Source organism: Melospiza georgiana, chromosome 16 (genome assembly GCF_028018845.1).
Source record: "Melospiza georgiana isolate bMelGeo1 chromosome 16, bMelGeo1.pri, whole genome shotgun sequence".
In the NCBI taxonomy this organism is placed as follows: Eukaryota; Metazoa; Chordata; class Aves; order Passeriformes; family Passerellidae; genus Melospiza; species Melospiza georgiana.
In genome coordinates this window covers 5,054,539-5,076,814 of record NC_080445.1, presented here as the reverse complement: position 1 = coordinate 5,076,814, position 22,276 = coordinate 5,054,539, and the positions used below count along the sequence as shown (strand labels likewise).

The window sequence follows — 22,276 nt, the reverse complement described above, 5'->3', positions numbered from 1 at the left end:
CTGGGAGGCTTGTTTTAATCCTGCTTTTCAAATACAAGGGTAACAGTTATTTTTTTGCCATTTCAGATTATTTATGGTTGTTCACATTAGAAGATCTTTGAGGGTCCTCACTACTTGCAGAAAATGCCTGTGGGACCTTGAGCTGCAGAGCTGGGCTGTAGACCAGAGCTTACAGATGCTCTGGTGGAGCTGGAATTTGCTCTTTCATTACAGCTCTCAAGCTTGTGAGGTGAAGTGAGGGACAGCTGATGATTATTAGTAGCTTTAAAATTAATATTGCTCTTTGGCACATTTAATCTTTCATTAACAGTGAATACAATACGCGCTGGGGTGCATGCAGACCAAGCAATGCTCAGGGTCCTGCAGTGCTACAGCTTGGGCAGATGTGGGTTCTGTGAGCAAGGGATTTTCCAATCAGCAGAGGATGTGAGGAAGGGCTCAGTTTGATTTCCAGAAGTCTCGTCTGTGTAAATCTTGGACAGGGGATAGGCAAGACCCTGTGCCCTGCCTGTGCTGTTTGTCTTTGAACAGTTCCACATCCCTGCTTGCATCACAGACCAGGAGCTGAACGTGGCCCCTGATTTATTTATAATATTCCTGGGAGAAGGGAGGGCACATGGAGGTCTCTGGACAGAGATGAAGAGCATGGCCTAGGTACAAACCACAGTGAGGGCGCAGATTGTGGACATGAAGTGAGAACACTGAGTGAGCAACCACTGTTTGAAAAGCCCCAGGATGCAGGAGAAGGGAGTAGAGGGATCTCTGAATTCATCTCCTTGCCTCTCCCAAGTAAATCTTTTCTGGCTGATGTGGTTGGCATGTGCAGAGCATCTTGGCTTGGTGCTTCAGTGGATGGTCTCCAGTTGGGGTGACACTCAGAGCTGGGAGGGGGGAAGCAATAGGGAGCCCAGGGGGTAAAATGCATTGCCATGATCGTCAAAGAAGAGGAAGGAAGAGCATTTTTTCTGTTATTGTTCATATTACAGGAAATTTCCCCACTCTCTTTTCAGTTAATAACCTCTGGGGCAAGAGCCCCATCCCTAGCTCATAGGGGAGCAAATCTGAATAAACCAGTAACAGTCATGTTGTTGAAGAGTGGCTCCTCTTGACTTGTTTTTCCACTGTTTGGATAAATAAGACAATAAGAAGAGCTGCTGAGATAGTTGGCAGAGAAATGGATCCCCCAGGAGATTGGGGCAATGTTGTTTATTCGTGGGAGCTGCCTGTGCATGAGGGGTCAGTCCTGCAGCTCTGTAGAGAGAAGGGAAACAAACATTCTCTGTTCCAGCACTGGGTTCATTGCAAGGAGGAATGCCAGGGATCATTAGTGCCACAGCCACCATGATCTTTTGCTCAGATTAGTTTTCTCTTTTTAAGGCAAAAAAAAAAAAAAAAAAGAATAATGGCAGGTTTCAGTTAGATCAGATATGGACAAAATAATAGCAGTATCACAGAGATTGAGGTCTGCAAGATTAAAATGTGAGAGGGAGGAGAAATGATAGCTTTGGCCCTGCTTGCTGTTACAGCAGCCATGTGAATAAATGACTCTATGCAGATAAGCAGGGCAAAAATAAAAGGGATGCTTAGGATGAGATGGCAAAAAAAAAAAAAAAGGGAACTAATCAGCAGATTCAACCACTGTAATAATGCAGTAAACATGGAAAATTACATTATATTAGCTCCTCTGCTTCCCCTTGTAGACACTAGCCACAAAGTCATCGATAGGTGATTGCCTGTGAAGGTGCAGTGCAGCAGAATCCAGAGCTCCCTGCTCCTGGGGGAAGGCCTGAGTGATGCTAAAGGGGAAAGTTGACTTGTGAACTGCCTGAGGAAGAAGTGGCTCAAGTGGAGCTGTGGAAAAGCTCGCAGTTCACCAAATTAAAAACCTGCTCCCAGGAAAAGGACGGCCGGTGTGTTTGTCCTCAGTGCTCAGGCAGCTGTAGGGTTCGTGCTGAGCCACAGCTTAATTGCAGTCCTGGGATGTTCCCCTGATGCGGGAGAAATTGGTCTGCTGCAGATTTTTTTATATATATATATATTTCTTTTTTAACTAGTGAACTGATTTCCATTTTGTTCAATTTCTCACAAAGAATGACAAGTAGCCACTGCAGCTTTTCCCTGCGTTCAAGCAAAACCAGCATGTAACATTATTTGCAAATTAGCTTCATCCCTCTGGCTCCCAGTTAAAGCAGGAACTGCTTGGTCCAGAGTTGCTCCCAAAATATCCATTTAAACCATGTAATGATTCTGACTCTCTCATGCATAGTAGATGAAAGACGATCCGCGATTTATTTTTGAAGCTTTGAACCCCAAACATGGTCAATCACAGAAAAAAAGATTAAAAAAGGAGGAAGTCATGATAATGCAAAGCTGGGAGAAAAGCAGCCCTGCACTTCACAGTAAAATCCGTTTTCTTTGCACTTTTTTATTAACAGCTTCAACTATGATCAGTGCATAAATCTACCTGCAACACAGGATGTTGGAAAATTACCGAGAGACAGCAACGTCCTCCCTGCTGCTTGGTGAGAAAAGAAGGATGCACCTTCAGGTATGGGCTGGAAAATTGTTTCATCCTCTGTTCCCTATTTGTGTTGCACCAAGCTTGCTCATAGCATTGATTAGAGGGGGGAAATAAGGTGTTTGCAAGAGGGAAACTTCAGAAGGGATTCTCTAAACGTCTCAAGCCACAGATAAGTGTCTGCTCTGCGCCCAAGCAGTGCAAGGCTCTTCAGGCTCTACTGGGGGTTAATGGTGGTGTTTTGTCCTGTGTTTGCTGTTCTTTCCCTGTCCCTGTGGAGGGATCCTCCTTCTTAGTGAGAACCAGATCAGATCAGCTCTGCTCTGGATGCTCTGGCAGCATCGGGAAGCTGAGCATGGGCCGTGCCATTCCCTGCTCCTGGTTCAGCTCCTCTCTGGTTCTCCTGCAGCGTTGGGAAGCTGAGCGCACACTCTGCCATTCCCTTCTCCTGGTTCAGCTCCTCTCTGGTTCTCCTGCTGTGTTGGGAAGCGGAGCACAAGCCCTGCCATTCCCTTCTCCTGGTTCAGCTCCTCTCTGGTTCTCACGCAGCGTTGGGAAGCTGAGCACAAGCCCTGCCATTCCCTTCTCCTGGTTCAGCTCCTCTCTGGTTCTCATGCAGCGTTGGGAAGCTGAGCACACACTCTGCCATTCCCTTCTCCTGGTTCAGCTCCTCTCTGGTTCTCATGCAGCGCTGGGAAGCTGAGCACAAGCCCTGCCATTCCCTGCTCCCGGATCACATCAAACCGCGCATACGAAATCGCTGCTTCCCCGGCCCTTGGAAGGGATCACATGGAGGGCTGAGCAGGATGAAGCTGTGCTGGCTGGCTGCTGTTGCTGCTCAGCAGCCTTTTTAGAGCAGGAGCAGAGCTAAGCGCTCCTCCTGGGTTTTCTTAATCCAGCCTCAATCCATGCACTTCAAACAGGAGCCTTGTTTTAGGGTTGTGCTGAGCGCTCGAGTCTCCCAGAAAGCTGCTCTCGTGCCTGGAAGGGCCAGCCAGGAGCCAAAAGGCTGGTTTTACTCTCTTTTGAAGAGGATGGAAATTGCTCCCCGTGAGCAGGGGAGTATGGAGGGGAGTTGTGGTTCCCAGGACAAGAAAAGGGAGGGTTGGTGGCTTTCTGAATGTGAATTTTACTGACAGTTGTCTGATGCTTTGGGCTCAACATGGACAAGCCACTGTCCCTGAAATCCAGCATAGCAACTGGATTATAGCTGTCATATCCATCCCTAGGGAGAAAAAAGGGTTTTTCTCCCTAGAGAGAAAAACAGAGGCCAGTTTAGAACATGCCAGCCTTCTCCAGCAAGCTTCCCTAAATGTATGTTTTGTAGCAAACAAGGACCCAAGGGCTGCTTAAATCTTAGTAAGTGGTCAGCACTGCGATCTTGCAGGTTGAGGTTTCTCATTTATCTGGGTGGGTTGGTTGCTTGCTTTGCCACCTGTGCAAGTGGTTTGAGGAAATAGTGGGAATGAGCTCATCTGTCATCTCAGTGTTTATAGATGCCTGTCCTGTGGGAGTCATTGTTTCTGGTAAAGCTCTTGCTCCTCATCGTGTCCATCACTCCTGCTTGCGATTCCCTTATCACCACGTTTGCTCCCTGCAGTGACCTCTGGGGACTTCACATGGACAAATTGCTGTTGCTGAGGCTGGATTTCACCTGAGGCCTCTTAGAAGGTGGCAGTATTTTGAGCATTGGGGTCCCCAGCATGTGACATGGACTCCAGAGGAAGCCTGTGGTGGCGCCTGATGTCCCACACTGTTGGAGTGTGTCTGTGCTGGTGGGTAAATGGAGTGGAGCAGGATGTGCTGGGGTCAGAAAGGAGCTGCAGATTTTGGGGCTTGGGTAGGTCTTTGTTTCACTGAGGAGCTGCAGATTTTGGGGCTTGGGTAGGTCTTTGTTTCACTGATGTGTTTCATGGATGTGCTGGCCAACTCCAAGGTTTCCTCATGGATGGGAAATACTGGCAGTCTTAGAGATGCAGCTTAGGTTGAGTTGTGTCTGCTGGGCGGTGCTGGGTCCTGTCTGGGTGTGGATTAGTTAAACAAGTAGTTCTGTATGTATTTATGTATTTTCCAAAGGTGAGGAGACACAATAGGGGATGGGTGTTAGAAGGGGGGTGGATGAGAGCTGCCCTCATGGTGCAGGGTCACCTTTGTGCTGAATTTTCAGCTGGATTTCCAGCTTTCTGCCACTTCTGCCTTGGCTGTGGTGCCCCATCAATACTTTGCACCACACTGATCTCTCCCCAGTTTTTCCTTTAGCCTCCCCCTGCATAACACACAATGCACAAGGTGCCTGACACCACGTGCTAGGAGACAACATCAAAGTGGGGTTTGCTCCCTGCAACGTACTGCTCCCACCCTGCATTTCTTGGGAGAGCTCTGGCATCCTGTCAGGCCATGGGGGAGATGTTTTTCACCCCTTCCCACATCCATGCATGCCTTCCTCCCTGCAGGGAAACCCAAGCTGGCACAGGACAGTGTTGGATGATGCTGCACATTCAATATGAGGATGCTCCTCTAAAGCAGGATGAAGGCTGAGAGTAACACCTTTTAATGTTCCTTCTCATAATTACCCTCTTAATTACTCAATGAAATGCCCAATAAAACAAATCACTATAATTTCTATTTTATTCCCTGCCTTTTGTGGGTTATTTAAGAGCTCAGGATACATTAAGGAGGCGCTTTCTCATGAGGGAATGCTTTCCAGTAGACGATACTTGCTAAATGGTTTTATGTCCCTGTCCTGTGTGTTTCATCCTCATTTTCCATGCCAGTTTGCTAATTACCAGAGGCACTGGGAAGCACTGCCTCCCTCGCTGCCCATCTCTGCTGTGATGAAGTCACAGCTCTGAGTTTGTGACATCCCCATGGCAACAGCCCGTGATGTCACTAGCGGGGATTACAACTTTGCAAAGCACCCAGGCACAGGCAGCCGGGCTGGAACTCTCGGGCTCTCACACGGCTTTAAATAGCAAGGAACTTAAACACGGGGAAGTCTTTAAGAAGGCTTTAGATTTCCCTTTTTTCACCCTGAAGGAGGGGAAGCTCTTGGCTGCAGCCTCCTTGTCCTGCAGCAAGCCCAGCTCCCTCATGCAAACGTGGGGTTTGCCTGGGGATGCTCAGCCCTGCAGTGACCCTGGTGCAGGATTCTGTGGCCAAGGGCTGATGTGTTGGGCATCTCTCCAATGTCCCTGGGGGCTGCAGGTGTCCATGCAACTCCCTCTTGCTCTGTACTTCTCACTGATAAAGTGAACATAAAGCAAACCTGGGGATCATTGATCCCTACAGCCCACCCCGCCCATGCTCCACTCCCTCTAAACTGCTGGCTCCACTGGCTTTCTTCTGTGCTTTTTGTCTAATACTCCTAGTATTTGCATAATAAGACATTGTTCATGCACATGCAGTGAGGGAGGAAGATTCTTGTATGTGCCTCTCTAGCAACAGGAAAATCATGTAATGACCACACTTTATTTTGCACCTGGGGAGGAAATCCAGCTCACACGGCTGGTACCCCAAACTGTGTGGGGTGTTTAAACACACAGCCCCAAAACTTACACAGGGCAGCCACCTGACTGATATTTATGTGCCTTGTTTAAACAGCAGAGGCAAATGAAGCAGATGGAAGAGTCAATCTCTTTATTTTAGCTTTTCTAAGGTAGGAATAAAAATGATATTTCAAAGGCCAGCGTGTCTCAGCTGAGCGGTGGTGGGGAAAAGCCGGTGCCGCAGAACATACTGTCCTGTCTCCCTCTTCCTCAGATCATAACTTCTAAGCTGGATTCAATAGAAATAAATGTTCAGTAGTTCCAGCGGTGGCCTTTGGAAATGGAGCTAATGGAACAAGACAAAAAGGTAGTTACAACGTTTTGACAAGCGCTTAAATGTTTAATGCTATGCACGGCTGTGGGGAGGTGGTGGGTGCACCTGCAGGGAGCTGTGCCCCTCGTTAGCACAACGAGTCCTCCCACAGGCACAGGAAATTAGGCAAATGCTGTTGGAGCTGTGTGGTAGTAAACAGGCCGAGGGCAGCTGTGGTTTTGGCAGCCCTGCACCGTGCAGCAGGTGAAGGGCTCGGGGGGCTGATGCTGGAGGGAGAGGAGGGTGGCCAGTTCTTGGAGAAAAGCAGTGGAGGAGAATGCATAACGTTTCCCTGAGCTGAGACAGGGGAGATGAAGAGGCTGCAGTGATTAAATTGGATCTGCTGCAATCCTTCCAAAGCAGGCTTAGGAATTAAGAGCCATCAATGTCACATTGAGGGTCACTCGCTGCAGGACACCTCCGGCCTCCCCCCTCCGTGCCTCTGTTTAGCCCCTGAGGAAACTCATCCTTTGTTTCAGAGCTCAGTTGGACATTCCCCTCTGCCACAGAACAGTGAATCCCAGCGAGGAGGGCCTCTAAGAAGCCAATTTGTTTGGAGAGGGAGGATTAGACTGTGTATGGCCAGATTTGCTTTGAATCCAGGTGTCGTCAGGGATTTAATGACAGGGGAAGGTGGTGGGGACAGGAGGCACTGAACGGGCTGGGCTGACAGGGATCTGCTGGCTGGTCCCCTGGCAGCAGCAGTGATGGAGACTCAGCCCAGGAGGTGTCAGCTGTGTCCCCTGTGTGTCAGGGACAGCGTGGTTTGCTCACTGAGACGATTCTTACCATGCCCAAGGGACCCGACTGAAGCCACCGTGCTGTGCTGCAGGCTGGTCATGCCTGCCTGTCCCTGGGGCTGGATCCAGCTCACACAGCCTCACCAGAGGAGTCACAGCCCAGAGCAATGCTCCAGCAGAGCAGCTGTGCCATGGCAGCCTGCACACACCAGCTGCACCTCAGACTGGAATCATATCCCCCAACACCAGCGTGGGAATTTTGGTGGGACCAGGCAGAGCCAGGAGGGAGCCCACCCATGAAACTGGCAGGCATTCCTTGCCTGGGAGTGAGCTGGATTCAGATGCTTTGGTCATGCTGACCTGCTCCAGACCAGGACCCCAATTCATCTGCTGCCACCGGTGGTGACACATTTACACACATCCCCATCAGTTCTGTGAGGCAGGGCCACCTCTCCCAGCCTCTCACAGGCACTGAGCAGAGCCCCAGAGGGACTGTCCAGCTTGACAAACCTCTGTCTGATCTGGGACTCCCACTGAAAGGCCCCTCCTCCGCCTTTCTCCTTATTTTCCACAGCTGGAAGGACGGGTCACAGCAGGGAGATTTTCACACATCATTAGAGCCAAGTGTCCAATTCCACACAGCCGTCAACCCCAATCAGAGCGATTTGAAAGGCAGAGCTTCCTTTAATCATCCGGGGACGCTCAGATCTGTTGGTGTGAACCGAGTGCTCCCATAGGCACGGCAGAAGCAGGGAGATGGAGCAAGGGGGAAATGGTGCTGAGATGAGACTTGTGGTGTTCAAAGGCAGCGGCTCCTCACATGCAGATCAGCCCCAGGGCAGACCTGGAGGGTGAGGTCCTTCCTCCCTGTCTGTCTCCTCTGGTTTGGATGGATGATTGAGGTGGCCATGGGTCTGGTCTTTCCTCCCTGTCTGTCTCCTCTGGTGTGGATGGATGATGAGGTGGCCATGGGTCCGTGTGTGCATGAGCAGGGCTGCAGCTGAGACCTGAGCCTGGGTGATGTATCAGGATGTTCCTAAGCAGGAGAGAGCCTCAGCACCAGCATTTCTGACTCAGGAGGTGGAAACATCCTGCTGTGTGAGGCCCTGAGCACTGGAGGTGTCCTGGGGACCTGCGGGTGCTGCGTCAACCTGCGGCTCCATAGATTCCCACAGAACAAACAAATAACCTGAAATCTCAGAGCTCTGCTTCACCTCTGGCTGCTCCAGCCAGCACCCCTGACCCTGGGCCTCTGTAAAAATGTGTGCTGGGCTCTGTGAAGTGCTGCAGCTCGGTGTCTGTGCCAGCAGCAGGAGACACACAGAGCGCCTCCTTTCCAAACGGCACCCGGAGCGCGCAGAGCCGTGCGCGCTCAGCCTGCCCGGGGCACGCTGCATCTCCCTGCGTGCAGCCACACGACCTTCTCCTGGCCTTCTCACAGGCCTGCCACGGCCCCCGTGCAATGCAGGGTGCACGTGGGCAGGGGAAGGACAAACGCATGAGGAACGTGCCGGCGTTAGCAGCACACCTGACTGCAGGAGGGTGAATGTCCTTCCCCAGCGCAGAGTCCCTTCCCACAGCCTCCCTGTCTCAGAGCTCTCTGTGCTCATCATTTGTCCAAGGGCAACTTTGCAAAATGTCAACGTTTTTATCAGAATTCCCTGTGACAGGCTTCAAGTTTTAATTAATGGGACTTGGGGGTGTGTGTTTGTTTGTTTCTGTGAAATTAGGTTTTTTTTTTTTTTTCCAAAGAAAGCAAATGTTTTTCCAAGGAAAAAATGACAGCCCCTGGTTTTTTTGCTACTCTGCTATGTCTTTCTGGCTAACCTGCTTTCTGAACCAACCTGTGAGCCTCTCCAGCAGGAAGCTCAGCAGCTTGGTGGTCCTGTGTCACAGGTTCCTGTGAGAGAGTAGCACTGCCACGAGTGCCCAAGGCAGCGTGTGCACACCACTGGCCAGATCCACACGTGCCAAGACACCTACAGCCCTGAAAACACAACCAGCTGATGCTGGAGATAAACCAGCGACTTGCAGACAAGGTTCTGCTTTAAAATCCCTGAGATCAGCAGCAACACAGGCAAAGGCTAGGAGAAATTTTGCCATTAGGCTCTGAAAACCCAAACATTTCTGCTAAAGAAGCAATCAGGTTGGTGTTTGTTCTGCCCTTGCTGCTGCAAATTGATTGGATTGATAGGAATGAAGGCAGTGGTGTAAGAGAGAGTCAGAGCAGCCTTCTGGACTTTGATTTGATCTCTGCCTTTCATGGTCTTCCCTTTTGTGCTTGCTCATGGCTTTTTAAAGCAACTCTTTGATGAGAGGTGGCAAAATCTCACTTAGGCAGAGATTTTTTGGCAACAAACATTTGACTTTTGGAGCTGCCCTCATCTGTTGGGTAAACATGAAATTATCATCTTTGACTGGAACTGATCCTCTAGAGCCATGTTATTCCACTGGGGAGAGGTATTTGCACCGATTTTCAATGTGGATTATTTCTGTAACTGACTGTAATAGTTTCTTTGGCAGTATTAGGGCTTATTATGTCAGGATTTATTCCGGCGTGAGGTGATTCAACATGCTGTAGTCCTGTACCTTCCCTGTGCTTGCTGAAATCCAGGGATCCCTCTCCTGCTCCCACCACAGACACAATGGGGGCAACCTCTGTGCAGCTGGACCTGTCTCCCAAGGTCAGCTTTCCCCTTTGTAAATGCTGAAGGAGCAAGCTAAGAGAAGAAATTCCCTGGGAAGGACAGGTAAAATCTCACCTAGGTGAAACATCTATGCAGAAAATCCTCCTAGAAAGAGGAGGAGAGGGCAGCAGGGAGGGGATTGCAGCTTTAGAGGAGCAGTGCAAGCTCTGGAGCTCCCCAGCTTTAGCAGAGGGGTTAGCTGCAGAAACACAATTGAGGATTAAATGTGGATTATGCTGCAGCGATCCTGAAACGTCGGCAGTGCTGAGGGAACTCACAAAGGACTTTATTTCCTAAGGAGAAGAACTGCAGGGCCCAAAGCAGCTGTAGATAAAGCTCTTCAGGAGGTGCTGGTGATGAAGTGGTGGGGCAGTGAGCCAAGGCAGCATGGTTTGGTGTCTGGTACCTCCTGGAGAGTTTGGCAGAGCAAACTGGTGGATCTGCTCCCCAAAGCCCCATGTAATATCCATGGACATCACTTCACCATCAAACACGGCCCAGGCTCCACCAAGCATCAGAAGAAAAGGTTCACATAAACCCCTCCAGCGCTGTTCAGTAGAAATGAATGGGTAAGACTGGCTGTGTTCTCTCTGTCAGCATCATTAAAATCATTCAGGACCTTGGGTTTATGGTGAACCTGTCTTGCTGGGATTTGGCTCATTGTTTTTGGTTTCCTCTCAGCTAAAACAAAGGCTTGTGTGCAGGAACTCCTCTGGGCTGTGCAGCCAGCCAGGCTTGGGGCTTCCTTTGGATCCCAGCTGAACTCCTCAGGGCAAACATCAGCTCAGTGGAGCTCAGAGATGAAGAGATGGAGAGATGGATGATTGGGAAGGATGGACTAGGTCATGTTGAGGTGGCAGAGGCCAGGAAATTGGGATCTCACTGGCCTGCAAACCCTGCCTTTCTCAACAAATGACATTGAGCAACACTGATCTCCTCAAGCTGGAGTTTGGATCATGCTCTGCTTGGGCAAAAGGAGGCACTTTCATCCTGCTGAGCTGACCCCTTTGGCTCCCTTCACAGGGCTGTGTGCAGGAAGGGGGATGCACCATGAGCAAGGCAGCGCTTTCACCCTGTCTGCAGCCACAGGGCATTTGTAGGTCCCCTGGCATGACCCCGGGGCTGGGAGGAGCAGGGAGCCGTCTGTCTGTCCGTCCTCTCCCGCCACACGAGCTGGAGTTAGCCACAGCTCCTCTTGGCAGCCTGATTCCCTGCTCCAGCAAGTGCTGGGCTAATGGGGAGGCGGCCGCGAGAGGAACACTCTGTTCAGCAGCTGCACATTCCATTAATTTAATGAGGATTTTTTTTTTTTTTTTTTTTTTACGAGGCAGATGGTAAAATAGCTATTTTCTGTTGTCTAATAAATACCAGCAGCAAGGCAGAAAATGTGCAATCTCGCCAAGTCCTTTCTGATTCCTCGCCCTCCTGTCCCGATGCGTTTCCCCGCTCTCTGCCGGCAGCTGGCGGGGCTGGGAGGTGGGATGGGAGGGAGAGGTGGGACACCAAAGGCAAGTCCAAAATTGCTGGTGGGACCTGCAGATCGAGCTAGCAGCTCTCCCTGATTGGGCAGAGCCTGGGTGTCCTGCTGGGAGAGCTGTGCTCTGGCAGCCTCGGCCGATCCAATTCTCACTTCATCTGATTGCAGTAATAACAACTCGCGCAAATTTCCTGCCTCAACCTGAAATCTTCCAGCTCTGCAATGCAAATAATATAATGTGTGATGAGGAGCCCAATGACGGGGATAATAATAATAATAGTGATGAAGCCTTTATTCAATGAATGAGTGAATCAAGCAAGCAAAAATAAATGGTATTCAGGGCTTGGAAATCAATAGGAAGAGAAATCAGGAGGAAATGCAGGGGGACTTGCATCTCTGAGGGAGTGCTGTCCTTAGGAATGGCGTGAAGGAGAGATGGGCAGAGCCCTCTGATCTGGGCACTCCTTGGCTGCTCCTGGGTTTGCTCCTCTCCTGTGCTTGTATTGCTCACTGCTGTTCCTGGTCCCAGCCTCTCTTGATCTCCTTGGCCCCCTTGATTTACAGCTCTCCTGGGCTCTCTGAATGTGTCTAGGCAGCTGGCAGGCTACAGACCTGACCTGGGGTTGGGTAATAACTTGTCTTTTGTCCCATGCCCAGGAGGTTGGCCATAAAAAAGCTCCAGACATCAATTTTCCTCTCCACCGGGGTGGAATTGCAAAATGATGAGTTGGTCTTTGCCCTCATTTATCTCTTTTTTCCTTTCTCCTCCTCTTTTTATCTTTCTCTGTTCTTCCAACTCTACTGTTCACTGCTCTCTTCTCCAACCCCTTTCCACTATTTCCTCCATCATTTACCAGCCTGCATCCCCTCTGCACATCACTGCTTCTCCTCTCTCCCCCTTTTCTCCTCTTCTGCCTCATTTTTTTCTGTGTGTTTCCTTCCCATCTCAAAACTTTCATGATTTTTCTTGCTGTGCATAGCATTTTGATATCTATACCTGTAATAGCTTGCTAATAAAGTAATTCCACAAGACACCCTTTAAAAACCCAAAGCCTTGGCAGGTAGTAAAACTCACCTTTCAACTTGGCTTCCTCTTTATCAGGGATTCATTTCAGACAGGATTTCTGTGTGCACAGCTCTGCCACTCTCTGTTAGTAAAAAAAAAAAAAAAAGGATTAATTCCTGCAACAGGTGAATATGTTTCACAGCTCTGGTGAGCAGGATCTGTTCTCCACTTCCTGCAGGTACATGGGGAATTTAATAATCTAACATGATTTCTCTTTGTCCAGTGTGTGTTTAAACTGTGCTTTACCTGTACCTGTGCAGAGACCACCAGTGGGGCATTCCCATGAAACTTTGGCATTATCCAAGGGATTTTTCCACTTTCTGGCAGCAAATTCTGAGCTGACATCCTGCTCTCTCAGGTGCTGTTGGCATGGGTTGGGGTTGCTGAATGCTCTGTCCCAGCCCCACCAGTGCCAAGCCCTGCCCTGGACCCACCTGTTGAGGTCTCCCATGGCTCCTGCTGTGTCTCAGTGCTTGCTCAGGTGAGGGGCTGGCACAGCTCCAGCCTGGCAATGCCCCTTCTCCAACCTCTGGGAACAGAATCTTCCATAAGCCTAAAGGAAAAGGACAAGCTTGTCCTGCCCTTTTCCCCTCCAGCCTCTTTTGATGGTGTCTGCAGCTTTGTATTGTGTTTAAATCTATGCAAATGTGTTAGTGGATAAAACATGCAGAAGGCAAACCTGGGAAATTTAATCTGACTTGCAAATGCGCAAATCTCACTTGGTAAATTGAAAACAGGCTTTTATTCCTTTTGCCCCAATGCCTCCAGCAGTAGGGAAATATCTGTGTCCTGACATCCATCTCCACTGTTATATGAGGTAATGAAGAAACCAAGGTATTCTGCTGTATTGTAAATATTGCAGCAGGACTGACCTCTCCTGGGCTCCCCAGTGTCGCCCAGTTTCCCTGCTGGTCCCTGGGTGTGAAAGGGCAGAATCTGGTTTCTCTGCAGTGGTGGCTGAGGTGGTGGGAGCATTGAGAGTGATGGGAGCGGGCAGTGAGCAGCCCTTGGAGTGAGAGCTGCCTGCCAGCTCCTGCTTGGGCAGTCCCCAGGCTGGGGAGCCCCAGTTCCATCATCTCTGGTGGGTTCCTGAGCAGTGGGGCAGGAGATGACGCTGAGCAGGGGGATGTGACTTGCAAATCTTCCTGTCAGGCTGTTTTCTGGAGAGCACAAATCTGGAATAATTCCCCTGACCAGGCTGCCAGCTTTATACACAGGAGATGAGGCAGGAGATAATACAGCATGTCTTGTGCCAGATATTCAAGAATTTCTAAGTACATTGCAAACAGGGAGCTACAGGGCAGCATTGCTCTTTCCATTTCACACGCAGGAAGGCCCTTGAAAATGGTGAGGTTTCCTGCCAAGTCACCCCAGGGACCATAATCTCTGCTTTATATTTACAAAACTTTGGAACAATGGCTCTCTGTGCTTCCCTGACAAGACAGGAGAAAGGATTAATCTTCTCTAAGATGAAAGAACCTGATCTGACAGAGGTTCCACTCTGGACTAGTCAAACATGGCATTTTTCAATAGCACAAGCTGGCTAGCTCCAACCAAAATGGGATTTTTCAGCAAGCAAGGTGACCAGAGTTTGGGGAGAGGGCCTGCAGGTAGAAAGATACCAAAAATTGTGGTGAGCCATATTTCCTTGCTAGCAGAGCTGTGAGATGCCCTTCTTGCACTGCTGAGCAGAGCAGTGGCTACCACCCATCTGCTCCTCCTTCCTCATCTCACTGACCCTCACCCAAAGAGCTGAGAGAGAGGGGCCCAGATCCTGTTGGGAGGCACAAGTGCCTGGGGAGAGCTGACCCAAGAAATCTGTGGCTTTTTTCAATCTGGTTTGATGTGCACTGCTGGTTCCCTTCACCAGCGCTGTCAGACCAACATACCAGGGCATCCAGAGACTCCTCATCCTGCCAGACAGCAGGATCCAGGTTGGAAAGGCAGCATGAAACAACTACAGCTGCTTGGGCAGAGATTGCAGAGGTGGCAGAGCCAAACCCTCCCCAAGAGCAGCCTCACAGGGGGCAGAGGGCACACAGGCAGCTTGGGAGGCTCAGGCTGGGCACTGGGAAGGAGATGGGCACTGAGAGTGAGGCACAGCTCCACTACTGATGGCCAGAAAAGGCCTTGAGATCTCCACGCTTGGAGGTCTCCAGGACTCAGCCACACCAAGCTGGTCCAGGAGTGAAGATAATCTTGGAGATAACTCACAGGAGAGCTCCCTCCTGCATCCAAAGGACAGCAGGCTGTCACCTGCACGCCTGCGAGAGACTTGGCACCCCAAATTGTTGTGTACTTTGTGCTGAGAGAAGAGGCAGGCTTGAAATGTCACCTCATTAGAGCTGATAGGTGAGATTTGTTACAGGAAAGGAGAGCTATCAGTCTTCTGGCTCCTGAGGGGACCAGCTCTTCAGCCAGAATGACTGGGGGATTGTGATGGAGTTAACTGAGATTGCCACCAGGGAGCTCAGAGGCTGGCATTTAGCTGACGAGGAGAAAACATCTAGATTTCTTACAAACCCCAAGAAAAGAGCATTTTCTCAAAGCAGAAGGAGGGAGCTGCTGCCAGGGTGGATTCCTGCATGTTTGGGGCAGGGAGTGTGGTCAGTGAGGCTGCAGCAGGTGGATCAGCCCTTTCCTTTAGTGCAGGGTGGTTCTGTTGCCCAAAATTACAACTCCGGGTGTGCCCAGATGGGTTCCACAGAGCCAGGGCTGGCATGCAGCCATCAGCCTTCCCCTCCTGTCGCCCAGGTGTGAAATCTTTCTCCAAATCTCATCCTGCCTGCAGTGGGAAGCTGATGGAGAGGAATCCTTTACTGGGGGGCAGGGGAGATTTTAGCAAACAGCTCTGAACTTCTGTGTTAAACAGCAGCACCCAGGGGGTGGTTTTGCTGCAGATGCTCCCTCGCAGCTGCAGAGGTGCCCACCTGAGCCCCAGCCCAGCCCTGGCCTGGCAGCTGCTCTGCCCTGAGGGTCCCCTCTCCAGGGGCTTTGCTTCATTAACTCCCTGATAAGTTGAGAGTTCAGCGCTGAGTCTTAAGAAATTGGCAATAACGCCAAGCCCTCATACAAGGGTAAAAATAGCCCTAATAATTTAGGCAATTAGTTAATTAGCCTCATTTACTTGAAAGCACAGAGTGGCGTGGGAAGACTTTTCTGCTGGGTTTGTTATGCTTTCCTCATTCACTTTGTTTGCTTTTCCCTTGCCATTTTCTCTGCTCCCTGACACAGATACAGGGACCCAGAGCATTCCAAAGCAGTGGGATGCCAGCAGGAGAGTGAGTGCCAGCCAGGGCAGGATGCAGGGAGGCAGGACTGCTTCTGGTACCCAGGCTTGGTGTGTCACAGGGGAAGTGGGCAGTTCTCTGTGATAGCGTCTAGTGGTCTTGGTGGTCTTTTCCAAACTTAATGATCCTGTGATTTTTTCCATGCTGTTCCTTCCACCTCTGACCCCTCATTGCAGGTGGAGGCTGTGGCACATTCAAGGTGTCTCACAGCTCTTTATCAAATGCCTAAGGGCAATACCCCACGGTTCATAGCACGGCTTGTTTGTTCCCACTGAGCGAATCCCTGTCTAGAATTCCTGACTAGGACTGAAAGGAGGTGAGGTAAAGCAGGCATTTATGGGGGAACTGGGCTGCTGGAGTAGCACAAGGCTCAAGACCATGTTGGGCTGTACCTGCCAGCCCCAGAGTGCTGCAGCCCTTGGTGCTCTCTGCTCACACCCATTTCTGCAGCACCTGTGGCTGATGCCTTAAGCTTTAACTTTCATATTTCTCAGGTTCTCTGCTGCCTAGGTGTGTAGCTCTGAGCTTTATATTAAGTGTTAATAAGCTCTCTTCACAGGGTAGTTAGAATAAACAATCCTTTTCCAGCTTGAGACCAAGGACAACTGTTACAAACTTCAGGACCAAAAGAATAAACAATGAAGAACTGAGGGGAGCAAACAAGGAGGATGGGACTTCATAACCCAAAGCTGTAACTGGACAATAAACCCCAATTTGCAAATGGACCAGAACTTATAAAAGTGTGAAACTTCATGACTGGTTGTCCATTTTGTGACCATCTTGGGTGTAGCCCTGGCTGGGCTCTTGTGCTGCCCAAGGTGGGTCCATTGAGGCCTTTTAATAAATCCCTGCTTTATTCTTTAGCTCTGTCTATTCTCTGTTCCAGGTTCAGCCTCTCAGAGCCTTTGTCAGTGCCCCTGCTCAGGCTCACCTGGTTTTGGAGAGCTGAGGCTGCTCAGGTGCCCCCTGTCCTCCTCTGACTCACACGAGTCCCATTCATTTCTGACCCGGGGACCTGAATGAATCCTGCCTTGCTGAATTATTTCTGAAGACATCAGATCTTCTCAAATTGTTCATCTTCCCCAGAAATGACAGCTCGCAGGCACCTGGGAATAAATGGTGCCTTGGAACAATTTCATTGTTTCTATTCCAGGCAACAGGAATTCCTCAGATCTCGACATCAGTCCCCAAACCCTGGCGTGTTAGCATAACCTCCAGACAGCTGCGAGTTTCTTGACCCAGAAAAAGGAGAGGATTTATTATGAACCCTGGGAGCCCAGTGTCCTTGCAGCCTGTGTGCCCTAATGGTGTGCAGCATATTGTGTGCTCCTCTGGCTGGAATTTTCTTGTCCAAACAGCTCTCTGTCAGCAAATGCCACTTCCACAAAACAGGCTTATGCGTGTGAAATCGAATCAATGTTGATTAATTTTGAGTTTGGAAAAGAGGGGGGGAAAAAAAAACCCCGTTAAAAATGTCAAGATGCCTTCTCCTTTCATTCTTGCAAGAAGAGCTTCAATTCTTTATCTCTTAATGACCTTTTGTTTAAAGCCTTTGTGTTTTCTAAGAAGTATTCAGAAAAGGATGGAGCAAAATGAAGTGTTAACTATCTTTTGAAGGAAAATGTGTCTGGTTCCATAAGCTCTTTTCTGTAATTATTATTTAAAGGGAGGCAGGAATCACACTTCTTTTCTCTCTGATTTTTTGCCATTTTGTCCCAAACCAAGTACACTTCCCAAGGCTCCTTGCTCTGTCCAGGCTGACACTGTGGCACAACAAATGTTTTAGCAGGGTCAGTAGTGGTGGGACAAGGGGTGATGGTTTTAAATTAAAAGAGAGTCAATTTGGATTAAATAAAGGGAAGTTTTTTAGAATGAAGGTGGTGAAACACTGAGGTTGCCCAGAGAAAATGTGGCTGTCCCATTGCTGGAAGTGCTCAAAGCCAGGTTGGATGGGGCATTGAGCAAGCTGGGATGGTGCAAGGTGTCCCTGGCAAACAGGGACTTTGGACTTGGTGACCTTTAAAGGTCCCTTCCAACCCAAACTCTTCTATGATTTTATAATTCTGTGATTTTTTTACACAGGCAGTTGTGGCAAAGCTTTTATAGAGAGCTGGTGCACATTGTTTCACCCACACTAAGGGCTTTTGTTTAGGCTAAATTTTTTTTTAATCCTGGGAAGAAGTTTTTTTGACCTACATAAAAAAGTTTGCTGAAAGCTCTTGCATCCTTCAAAATCACTTATAAAGCTTAAAAAAAATTTTTTTTTCAAGTTATTTGAAACTCATGTAAAAATTTTCATTCTGGTTTTGTTAGTTTTCCTTTCCTCATCTCCTTTTTTTTTTAAACTCTAAGTAAAAAGCAGAGTAGTGGGGGGAAAAGGAGTCATTAAAGAAAACCGAACATTTCTACTTGAAAGAACAAGAGTTGAACTGGAAAATGTTCTTTCAACTTAAAGAAAAAAAAATCAGGAATTTTTTTTTTTTTCTGAAGGGTAAATATAAACGTTTCCAGTGAACATGTTCTGAGGGGAGAATGGTTATTTTGGAGCATTTCTCTTCCCCTGCCCCATGGGATGCCCTTAGTTGTACACTGAAAAATCTGAGCTGCACAGATCAGAGCCTGTGGATGCTGGGCTCCTCCTTGGGACTGTGACTTTCCTGCTCTTGCTTGGGGGCACAAAGTGTCTGTGTGGGGGGATCATGGTGAGCAGGGCTTTGCTCCCACACCGAGGCACAGTTTTAACCTCTGGAACTGGGATTTCACCCATGAACAGGGCGAAAGAACACTCACCCTTATGCTTAATGAACCCTCTTTAAAAAAAAAAAAACCTCTTTACTGATGCTGTGAGGGGCAGTTTCAAAGCCATGGAGGCTTTTATTCAATCTGCATCTCCTCCTGCTGCACAGAGCTGAGCTCCCTGTGTGTGCATCACTTTTCTCTTTCCTGGCACCACATCCCTCTCAGCCTCTCTGACACATATGTCTCTTGCTGGATTTTTTTTTTCTGCCAGCCTCCAGCACTGAAGCAGCCCAGCAGCATTTGTGTGTCTCCAGCAAGTAGCCACTGAGCCTGAGAAATGCATTAGCTGCCTGACCTGGTTCCATCCAGGTGTGAAAAGATGCAGGGGCTCTGGCTCTGCTCCACCTTTTCTGACCATGTGAGGAGAGGCAGAAGGCTTCTCCACTCTCCACCAGTTTGCATCATTCAAGTCTATTAAAAAAAAATAAATAAAAATAAACAGGATAGGAGTGGTGAGCGGATAGACAGAGCCAATCACGGGGACACTGTGCAGGCTAAAAGGCATTTACTGGGTTTTCTGTTCTAAAAATGAAAGGAAAACCCTTCAATTAGCTGTGTGCCCGAGGAGCTGAGCAGAAAGGGATGAAAGCTGAGATGCTTTTGCAGGAGCAAAGGGATGAAAGCTGAGATGCTTTTGCAGGAGCAAAGGGAGATCACCAGCCAGGAGATGGTTTGTGGGCTCTGAGTCAGGCATCCTCGTCACAGGGGTGTTCAGCATCTCCTGCTGCAAGGTGGAGAGCCTCCCTCTGTCCAGCTTTTGTGCCGTCCCTGCTTTCTCCCACAGCTCTCCTTCTTGGCAATGTTTCTGCAATCCTCAATATTTGTGCTCAGAGCTTTGGAGCTTCACCTCCTCAAGTGCTGGTGCTCATGTCTGGAGCACTCAGCTGTCCCTGTGCCCGGGGGGGTGATGTGGGTGCTGAGCAGCAGCATTACAGCTCGTGGCCTTGTCCTGCTCACCCAAGGGCCTCTGTGCCCGTATATCAGCACATCCAAGCCCCCCTGGGCAGTGCTTTGGGCCACTTGTCACCATTTTGTAAAGCAAACAGGTCACCTGGGAAGGGAGGCAGCAGCTGTTCTGCTTCCTGGGGTTTCAGGCATCTGCTCCTTGCATACACACACACACAGGCACACACAGGCTGCCTTTACCTAACAAACAATTATTTAACAAAGTATGCAAATAGTATAATTACTGTTATTTGTTTAGCTGTTATAAGTGTTTGAAATGTAAATGTCAACTTTGGGATTTTTTTGCAGGGTATGTGTGTGTTGCTGGCTTTCTCTCTCTCTCTTGTGTGTGCTCTCCCTGGATTGCAATTTGATGAATTTCTCCTTGTCCTAGAAAAAAAAAAAAAGCTAATGTGATTTCTCTGCGATTACAGCCGAAGACGTCGGAGTGGGGATTACTCACAGTAACTCCTCTTACTTAGCAGATCTGAGTGGGAGGCAGGATTCATTACACCGGCACAGAAACAAAGAGGAAACGTCTTTCAGCTCGTGTCTGCCGAGGCAGGATCCTCACCAGGGCCAGGGCTTCCCTCCCTGGCAGCACAGGGTCAGGCAGGGCAGGGACAGCGGTGTCAGGATTGTGGCAGCAGCTCACAGGAACCTGTTCCTGGCCTGCCACAGCTCCTCCCTGCACAGCAGCAGCAGCAGCAAGGCTGAACTCTGGTTTTTAAGCAATGGTTTTCCTTCTGAAGGAGACTGGAGGGATAGAAATAACATTACAGCCACCAGCATGCTCAAGGTAGAGCCCTGGCAGTCAGTAGAGTGTGACTGTGTTCACAGCATGAGGGAAGAGATGAGGATCTGACTCCATGTTTCAGAAGGCTTGATTTATTATTTTATGATATATATTATATTAAAACTATACAAAAAGGATAGAAGAAAGGATTTCATCAGAAGGCTAGCTCAGAATAGAAAAAGAAAGAATGATAACAAAGGCTTGTGTCTCGGACAGAAAGTCCAAGCTTGCTCACTGTGATTTGCCATTAATTAGAAACAATTAACATGGGCCAATCACAGATGCACCTGTTGCATTCCACAGCAGCAGATAACCATTGTTTACATTTTGTTCCTGATGCCTCTCAGCTTCTCAGGAGGAAAAATCTTAAGGAAAGGATTTTTCATAAAAGATGTCTGTGACAGTAGAGTGGCATCTTCTAAGGCTGTGTCCCACTGTCACCCACCCTGTCTGGCATTCAGGACAAATGGGGCTCTGAGGAGGTGGCCATCAATAGGTCACAGCCTGTAGTTCAGGCAATCCATCCAATTGTCACCATTGCCTCAGCCAGTCTGTACTCTTGTTTCTGACTGGCTTTAAGTCCAGTATCAGCAGCTGCTCCATGCTGGGAATGCTGTCATGGACAGAGCAGTGCTCTGGAGCTGCAGCACCTCTCTGATATTCCAGGGCATCCCAAACCTGCTGGGAATGCTGTCATGGACAGAGCAGTGCTCTGGAGCTGCAGCACCTCTCTGATATTTCACAGCATCCCAAACCTGCTGGGCACAGCCCAGCCATGCTCTGGCTTTGGAGCTTTCTCAGATGCACAGATCCAAGATGAATCCAGTTGGATTCATCAGCTGGCAGCAAGCCTGGCACCAGCTTTTCCTTCAGCTGGCTCAAAAGCCGGCGCAGGAGATGGAGTGAAAGTGGAAAGGCTGCATTGCTGCCATATCCATCCTCGCTGTGACCCCTGTTCATGCAGGGTGCTGGGGTGAGGAGCTCGTGGTTTTTATGGGAATCCCAGGGCTCTGAGAGGATTTCCAGTGTGAACCAGAGGGACTGGAAAGAATGAGGCAGTGAACACAACTAAGGGCTCGGCTCCTGGAGGAGCAGGGAGAGCTTTGTGCCCAGCTCAGCACCAAAGGATGAGCCCCAGGGCGTGGTGCACAGCCAGGGCACTCTGTGCTCGTGGCAGAAGATCAGGATTTCTCCATGTGTAGATGCTGAACCAGCTGTGCCTGTGCCAGCAGGGATCCAGGTCTGCTGGGATCTATGGCTGAGGGTGTGTTGGGGCACAAGCCTGCCCAGGGTGGTGGTGGAGCACAAGCTGGGCTCTGTGGCATGGCAAGAAGACGCTGATCCAGGTTTTGCTGCTGCTCCAGGGTCCCCCTGCTCTCTGGCAGGCCCTGAGTTGCTGGCACAGGAGCCCTTTGGCGTGCTGGCAGAGTGCTGGGAGCTGGTGCATGGCTTTGGCACGTTCATCTCCTGGCTGGGGCTGTCTGTGCTCTCTTGTTAGTGCCCGTCAGCCAGGCTGCTGCTCCCTGGTCACTCCCACCAGACAGTGGTGCCATGGGGTGGAACCAGCAAAGCCCACTTGGGTTTTAGTTGCAAAGACAGGAATCCAGTGACCTTTGGCAGATTTCATAGCCCAGCAGGCTCGTGTAATTGAAGCTGGTGATGATTTGTCATGGCTCTGAGCTTTCCCTATCTATTTCATTCCTCACTCCCTCAGTCTCTCTTGTTGCCTCTTTCTCTTTCCTTCTTTATGATCTCATTATCTCCATGCCTTTCTCTTTTTGTCTCTTTAACCATAGCAGCTCCCATGATGTATTTGTCTTTGCGGGATTTAACTTCTGCCTGTCACAGTATTTTCTCCATTTCACCTCCATTATCCAAGAAAACCTCTTTCTACCCATGATCAGGAGATCTGCACCTGCCAGAACAATCCAGTCCATTCCATCATAAATAATGCATTGCTGTGGTCAGTACCCCCAAGCAGCCATGAGCTCCAAATCCCAACTTCCCTCCCCGAGTCAGGTGAAGGTTGAAGTGACATTATCACTTTTATTGAAATTCCCTGGTAGAAGGCAGGTTCAATGCTATTAACATATTTCAATT

General features: G+C 49.3%; 1 protein-coding gene across 2 annotated transcripts in view; it reads left to right on the top strand.

Moving 5' to 3' along the window:
- Window positions 1–22,276, top strand: part of ELFN1 (extracellular leucine rich repeat and fibronectin type III domain containing 1) — a 101,908-nt gene that overhangs the window by 18,498 nt on the left and 61,134 nt on the right. For both annotated transcript variants that reach the window (XM_058035802.1, XM_058035801.1), the window contains exon 2: window positions 2,436–2,548. The gene's annotated coding sequence lies outside the window, so the exon portion shown is untranslated. The remainder of the gene's footprint in view (window positions 1–2,435; window positions 2,549–22,276) is intronic.